General features: G+C 41.4%; 1 long non-coding RNA gene across 1 annotated transcript; it reads left to right on the forward strand.

Annotated features, from left to right (window-relative positions):
• Positions 1-2573: 2573 nt before the first annotated feature.
• On the forward strand, positions 2574-5674 carry LOC120097034 (uncharacterized). Its single transcript, XR_005494099.2, has 2 exons — positions 2574-3775; positions 5147-5674. It is a non-coding gene; the product is annotated as an uncharacterized LOC120097034 (long non-coding RNA).
• The last annotated feature ends 2231 nt before the right edge of the window (positions 5675-7905 follow it).

Consider the following 7905-nt stretch of genomic DNA (forward strand, 5'->3'; position numbering starts at 1 on the left):
CATCTCTCTGGTTAGATTTATTTCTAGGCATTTTATATTTTTAAAGTGATAGTGAAAATTTCCACCTGATCTTTCTTAGCAAATAAATTATTACTGCATAGAAAGTCGAATGGTGTGTGTGTGTGTGTGTGTGTGTGTGTGTGTGTGTATGTGTGTGTGTGTGTGTGTGTGTATGTGTGTGTGTGTGTGTGTGTGTCTTAGATCCTGATACTTTGCTTCATGTCAAATCTAAAGGTTTTGTGGTGAGGTGTTTGGGCCTTTTGAAGGTCATGTTGTTTACAAACACGAAAATTTTGACTTTTTTCTTTCTTGTTTATGCATTTCTAGTTTCTTCTCTTGTCTTCTTTCTCTAGTTAAGACTCTGAAGACTGTATTGAATAAAATTGGAAAGTAGGTATCTTTGTCTGTTCCAGATCTTAGCCAGGTCTTTGTATTTTTCTCTAATATAACTGTGCCATAGACTTTTTTTATACAGAGAACTTTTGTTGAGATATGCTTTTTGCATTTTTTAATTAATCTGGCTTTTATCACAAAGGATGTTGAATTTCATGAAAAGGGGTTTTTTTTTTGCATCTATTGAGGTATTCAAGTGATTTCTATCCATATTCTATATGTCACCCATCCTTTATTGATTTACATATGTTGAACTGCTCTGGAATCACTGGAATGAAAGTGATTTTTTGTCATGGTTTATGGTTTTTAAAAGTGTGTTATTAAGTTGCAAACATTTCATTGAGAATTTTTGTGTACATGTGTACCCATCAGCAAAACTAGTTTATCCTTTTTGTATTCTTGTATCCATATTTAGTTTTGGTATCCATGTAATCCTGGCTTCATGGATGGGTTTCCTAGTGTTTCTTCCCTTCATCTTTTATGGAATAGATTAGGAGGCATGTTAGCCTTTCCTTGAAGGTTTGGTAGAATTTGGCAATGAACCTATCTTGTCCTGGGATTTTCCTTGTGTTGAAACTCTTTTTTGTTTGTTTGTTTGGGTTTTGTTTTGTTTCACTGATCTAATATTGTAGTTTGTTATGCATCTGTTAAAGCACTTTATTTCTTAATGATTTTAGTTGGGTGATATATATATATATACACACATATATATAAATAATTATACATATACATATATATATAATTGAGTAATTTCACAGACTTTCTAGGGGTTTTGTTTGTGTGTTCCTTTGTCTTAAAATATAAAGCTTTGCAGATTATAATTATTCTTAAGATTAGATTGGAGTCTGTTGTAACACCTCTTCTTTTTTGGCTATTTTAACTAGGTAGTTGTCAACCTTGCTCATATTTTCAAGGAATGAACTATGACTGATTCCATGGATTGTGCTTCTAGTCACCGATGCATTCATTTCTTGCTTGATCTTCACTATTTCTTGCCATGTGGCATTTTAGGGTTTGGCCTGCTTTTGCTCACTTACAAGCTAAGCTCCATCACTGGATTACTTATCTGAGTCAGCTCTGATTTTGTGATGTTAGCACTTCTGGCTGTCCATTCTTTGTTCTCCCTTAGCTGTGTCCCAAAGGATCTAACACCTCCCACAAGCACTTTCACTTGGTTCTAAGAACTTTTTCCTGACTGCAGCAGAAAACACATATATACTTGGTAGGTATATCAAGGTTTCTCCCTACTTAGAATGAGTGTGATTTCTCCCGCCCCTTTATTTTGTGCAGCAGCCTCCACCCACAGGGGGATTGCTGCTAGTCTTAAGCAGCTGAGTTTTAGGTGAGGGCAAGAACCTCAAGGAGATTTAAGGTGACTCTACTTTTTGCAGCTCTCTAATTGGAGGCTCCTGCCTGCCGTCAACATATCGCCTCTGCTGTGTTGGACACCATACTTCCCAAAAACTGAGTCTGTGACCCCTTGACCCTCTAAGAGGTGATGCTGATGCTTGTGTTTATTCTGCTGTTGAATGCTCTCTTGAAGACCCGATTTTAGCTCTGTATTTCACTGATACTTCAACTCTGGCCCGGGAATTTGAATGTGTTGTTGAGACTATGGCAAGTTCGGCATACTTCTCATACCTTGCTACCTCTCTGGCAGCTACCACCGACCCCAGCCTTATGGCAACCAGCTGACAGTCATTCCTGGCTACTTCTCTATGGAAACTTTTGTAATTTCACCACATTTCGTTGATTTTATCCATTTTTACTTTTCTATATTTACCTGCCATTCTTTATGTATTTCTGCTGATTGGGGAGGGGGCTCTTTTTCTCATAGGAATAAAATTATTTCTTGTTTTTAAATCCCAAGTCTTTGCCTCCATGGAGTCACTCAGAGGCAGCTTCTAATCTGCCATCTTCCTTAGAAGCCTTGATGACTGACTCTAATTCAGAACTGTGACTGCTTTAGGAAGAGTTCAGGCAGAGATAAAATCTCATAGTCTTTTGTGAAGCTCAGATTTACACACGAGCATATCAATCTTGACAGTGACTGGGGCACTATGTGTTAAGCATATTGTTCCAGCAGTCTTGGGAAGATGGGCTGGGTGACCTTTAAAATCCTGTGTTGCTATGGTGTTTGCATGGCAGGAGGGAGGCAGGAAGAGGGAGAGAACGGGAAAGACAGAGAAATGACAACAGAGAGAGGAAACTGGATGTAGTACAGCAGAAGCAGGTAAGCAGATAAAATTTCCCTTCTGTATAGATTAGTAAAGACACAACTTCTGCCGGCACAGGAGTGGAGATGAGGGAAGAGACACCGTATTAGGAAGGATGGCCAAGCCTGAGTACCTGAGGGGTCACTTTTCACACAAGGGGCCAGCCCCTCCGGCACCACGGCTCGCCTATTGTGCGAAGCAGCACCGTCCAGGTGGCCTCACCTCACACCACCTCCGGAATCCTTACGGGTTTATATTTCAAGTCATCTTTGAGTCAAAAATGTCTTCTTCCACGCAATTCCTCTTCAGCATCTTCCCGTTACCATTAGGACACGGACCCATCTCTTAGACTCCGCATCACACCATGGTAGGAACTTCCAGTTCCCTCACCTTCACGTCCAGAAACACAGAGCCAAAGGAGTGGACAGGGCTCAGATCGCCACAATCAACCGAAAGCTTGTTCTGAGTCACCTTGATTTTTAGAATTCCTTTGCAAAGCCAGTCCCACTGACTGCCTTTGTCCCCAGTTCTTCGAAGTTCTCTTGTTAATGGCCATATCGAACTCTTCTTGCCTTGTTCTTTTTTTTTTTTTTTTTTTTGGTTCTTTTTTTCGGAGCTGGGGACCGAACCCAGGGCCTTGTGCTTGCTAGGCAAGTGCTCTACCACTGAGCTAAATCCCCAACCCCTCTTGCCTTGTTCTTAAGGCTTACCTTCTCTTGCTGTATTCTGCTCATAGCATTGCTTCTTTCTTATGTAGCCTAAAGCTCAGCCCTGGGCTTTCCAGAGCTCTGGAGAAGAAAGCTTGGTGGTTTAATGATTAAGTCATCCAGTGGGGCTCACCTGCTCTGATTCCCAAAGAGCCCTGCAGACTTCCCCTGCACAGCTTGAGCTGTTTTGTTTGCCTCTCCTGTGGTGGTGAGGAGAGGGAAGAAAAGTAGACTTCCTCTTCCTGGTAGCTGACTATGTTACTTCAGGGCCCCTAAGGAGACAGAAACTGTTTCAGATTTTCACTGTCCTAAGACAAAGAATCCTGCATTTTGTGAAGCAAATAGATAAAGAAACTAAGGAACAAACTAACAGAATTCAGTGCTGAACCATGGCATCCTGGAAATCATCTGAGCAAAGGGCAATGTTAAGACCACAATGTCAAGACCATTATCTTAGAGGTAAGACATGGACATTTCTATTCCAAGATGGTATGAATGAGATAAGGATTGCTGGGTTCAGAAGATGGATCCACAGCTGTATGTGGTAACGCATGACTTGAATCCTAGCTAGCACTTGGGCGGCAGAGACAAGCAGATCTCTGTGAGTTCAAACCCAACCTGGTCTATGTAGAGGGTTCCAAGTCAGTCAGAATTATGTAGAAAGAGCCTGTTTCAAAAATTAAAAAAAAAGATAGAAAAGGAGGAAGAGGAGAAGAGGAGGATCCACCCTGGAGAGAGGACTGAAAATTTCCCCTCATGTTTTATCATAGTCATACAGGTGTAGATATTTAGAGAAATATGTCTCATTCTCAGAAACTTTCTTATTTCTCTTTCTTGTCTGAATGGGTTTTACTTATCAAGAATGGCATAACAAGTAGCAAAATCTTATATACAATGTTGTATTATCTGGGTTTATTCATAAACATACAACTCTATATTAAGACACGAACCTTCTCCACATCTAATCATTTTTGGTAAGGGAATGTGTGTCATTATATACATTTTAAGCTGTTTTCAGAGAAACCATATATTCTGTTTCTTTTCAAGTGAAAAATGAAACTCTAAGTTTTTAGTGTGTATATGGGCACACATTTGTGTTTGTGTGTATATAGGTTCATGTGTGTGTTTGTGCACATGCATGTGGAGGCCAGAGTGTAATTTTGCTGTTGCTCCTCAGGAACCATCTACTTTGGGTTTAGAGATGAGTTAGGGCCTGCGACTTTCAATTAGACTAGGCTGGCTGACCAGTGACTCCCAGGAATCCTCCTGTCTCTGCCTTCCCAGACCTTGGATTATAAGTGTTTGCTCCCAGGCTATTTATTGATTTATTTACTTACTTACTTGCTTATTTATTTATTTATTTATTTATTTATTTATTTTCATGAGTTCTAGAGATTAATCTTAGGCCTTATACTTACATGACACTATCCTGACTGAGCCATTATGCCAGCCCAAGAATCTTGGTGATCACATCGACTGTATACTCCTTGGCAGATGGCCGTATCTTTGCCTCTTCGCTTTCTTGCAAGGGGCTCAACAGCTCAAGTAGGCCTCCCAGGATACTTTCACCTGTAATTAACTTAATAATGGGAGCAATATCATATAACATCCACTGGTCCTGCCCCTGCTCAAGGTTGGGATACGACAGAACTACCAAGCGGGAGATGGTACTCCTGGCACCTGTCTTTTCAGTATGATTATGGAGAATGATGCCGTTTATCTCTGAGCGCATATTAGAATCTGATGATATATTTAGAACTACATCTCTCATTAGAGATCACTTATCAAACCCATACTCTGAGTCTCTTTTTTCCCTTTAATGTTTTCCAGATTCTTCTTTTAAAAATTAAAGCATTAAGTGTTCTCTCTGTACTTCGTATGGGATTCTCCAACTGAACATAGACTACTTTAACAGAAGCTAAGCCGATGCCTGTGTGGAACACGTTTAAATACTGGCTGCTAAGTGAGAGCCTGAAATGCTGAGGACACCTGAAGCTAAGTGAGCACAGTGGACTGTCTCAGGATGCACCCGAGACGGCTTTCTTCTCTCTTTGTTTGCCCTATTTTGAGAATGATGATTTGGACAGGCAAATGTACTGCAAAGAACTTAGAAAATGCTTGAAACCGAGTCAAGAGACCGCAGGAAAACAGCTACCAAAGCAGCCAAATTTACTTCCCTAACATTGGTGTTCAGACGCTAACAGTCCAATTCACATCTGGTTTATTTGGGGGGAGTGGATGCAGAATGTTACACAAATCATTTGCTGACCATTGCACATGGAAATCCTAGAATTAAAATTTAATAATAATAATAATAATAATAATAATAATAATAATAAATGGACATTCTGTTTTTTATTTATTGTTTGGTGAGTTTAACCCACACTCCCGGCATCCAATTGTCTCTAGCAACACCGCCAGAACCAACCTTCTGGCTGTAAAATTGAGGTTTCAGCTCTAAATGAGATGACCGAGGCCATTGTCATGCCCCGAGACCCCAGCGGCTCTCGTACTAGACAGCAACACTGTCTGAACTTTCTCTTGCTGCAGTGCACTTGATTGATACCCTGTTTTGAGAAGACAGTGTCAGCGACCTTAATGTTCTGAGCCGAGCTCAGCTGGTGGCATGGTCTGACAACCTGAATATGTTTTTTGCCGAAATGAGCAAGTGGCTGCAGTGGTCGCCACAGCAACAGAGTAGCTGAAACCCTTGGGAGCTCTTAGCGGAGGAGCAAAGGCAGCTGCAAGGGAGGCTTCGGCTGGGATTAATGGTGACTTCAGGATTAGGAATCCTTTATGTTCTTCCTAGTAAACAGAGGTACAAACTGAGACTGTTCCTCACGATGAAAAACTCCGATTTTTTATGCAGTATTTTCCTCTCCTGAATTTCACAAATGTTGCATCAATCTCCATAAGAGCTACCTGTTTAAGGGATGGGGAGAAGGAAGACAAAAATGGAGAGAAGGGGAAAAAAATCTAATTTCTAATTTTAATCTAATTTTATCTAATTTCTGACTGCGTTCCTAATTTTTTTCCTTTATAATTACCCACCAGGATGTGTTTATTTTTGAAGTGAAAGAAAGGAAAGTAAGATGCCAGGAGGAGGAGGAGGTAGGCAGGGGTGGAAAACATTGAACTCAAGAGAGTTGTTTCCCTGCCCCCTGCCACTGTCTGAGACTTAACCATTTGCTTGTTGGTTGCATTGAGGCATCAGTCACATCCTCAACTTCCTTGTTGGTGAGGAGAGGTGACTTCAGAGCTGTAACTTTAGTGAATGTGAATCAGGTATGTTTGATACTGTAGCGATTTCGAGATTCTTAGAACAGCTTAAAAGGAGGCAGACCTGAGAATCATAGACAAGAAGTCCTAGATCCAGACTTTTCTTTCTTTATTAATTCTTTGAGTATTCCATAAGGTGAATTCATCACATTCAGTCCAGCCAGTCCTCCCGATCCACCCCTCCTTCCCTGCCCACCCAACTTTGTGTGTTCTTTTTCTGTCCTTTCCTTATATTTTGAAAGGACACTAATTCCAGTTTGTGCTGTCTACATATTCTTGGATGTGCAGCCTTCCGTTGGAGCAACTTACCAGGGACACCACTCTTAAAGAGAACAGACTCTACGTCTCCCAGCAACTGTCAATTGCCAATAGCCCTTGGCACGAGGTGGAACTGGGTACACAGTTCTCCTTTCTATGCAGTGTGGCCTAGCCTGTGCGTGCTGTCACAGCTGCTCCAAGTTCAGATGTATAGCTGCCCTGTTGTGCTCAGAAAACAGTTGTATAGTATCCAGCTACCACTTCTGGTCTTTACAATATTTTGGCCCCATGAGCCTTGGGAGGTGAGAATGAGACACAAATGTCTCATTTAGGGCTGGATACCTCAGTCTCTTATCCTCTGTATTTTGGCCAGGTGAATCTCTATTTTAATCACTGTCTAGTACACACAGAAACTTCTCTGGGGATGAGAGCTGGGAGATGTATTTGTCACTGGGTATGATGATAAATCATTAGGAATCAATTTAATATTACATCCACTCAGTGGAATAATAGTAATTTCTCCCTGGGGTCTGTGAGCTATCTAGCTACAGGTTCTTAGTCCAACAGCATTACCAGGTATGGGTTTAATCTTGTGGGTCAGGTCTTAAATCCAGTCAGAAATTGTTTGGTTGCTCCAATGATGTCCATACCACTATTGCATATGTGTGTATGTCTTCCCTGGGGCCTCTGGACGTCTGGAGTTATCCCAGGAGTTCTGTGCCCTGCCCATGTCATGCGGCACCAGGCAGGGGTCATCTCAGATGTGGTCTATATTTCAATTTTTTATGTGGTTTTGACTGCACATGTGGATGTGTGCCATGTACATGCTTGGTCCCTGCAGACGCCAAAGAGAGGATCAGATCCCCTGGAACTGGATTACAGACAGTTGTGAACCACTATGTGGATGCTGAGAACCAAAGCCTGGTCCTCTGGAAGAGCAGCAAGTGCTCTTAACCACCGAGCCATCTCTCTAATCCCTTCTCCACCCCTACATTTCAGTGTGGATTGCTACAAGTCTAAGGATGGTAATGTGGAACCCAAGTTTACAACAA

Source organism: Rattus norvegicus, chromosome 15, assembly GCF_036323735.1.
Source record: "Rattus norvegicus strain BN/NHsdMcwi chromosome 15, GRCr8, whole genome shotgun sequence".
NCBI lineage: Eukaryota > Metazoa > Chordata > Mammalia > Rodentia > Muridae > Rattus > Rattus norvegicus.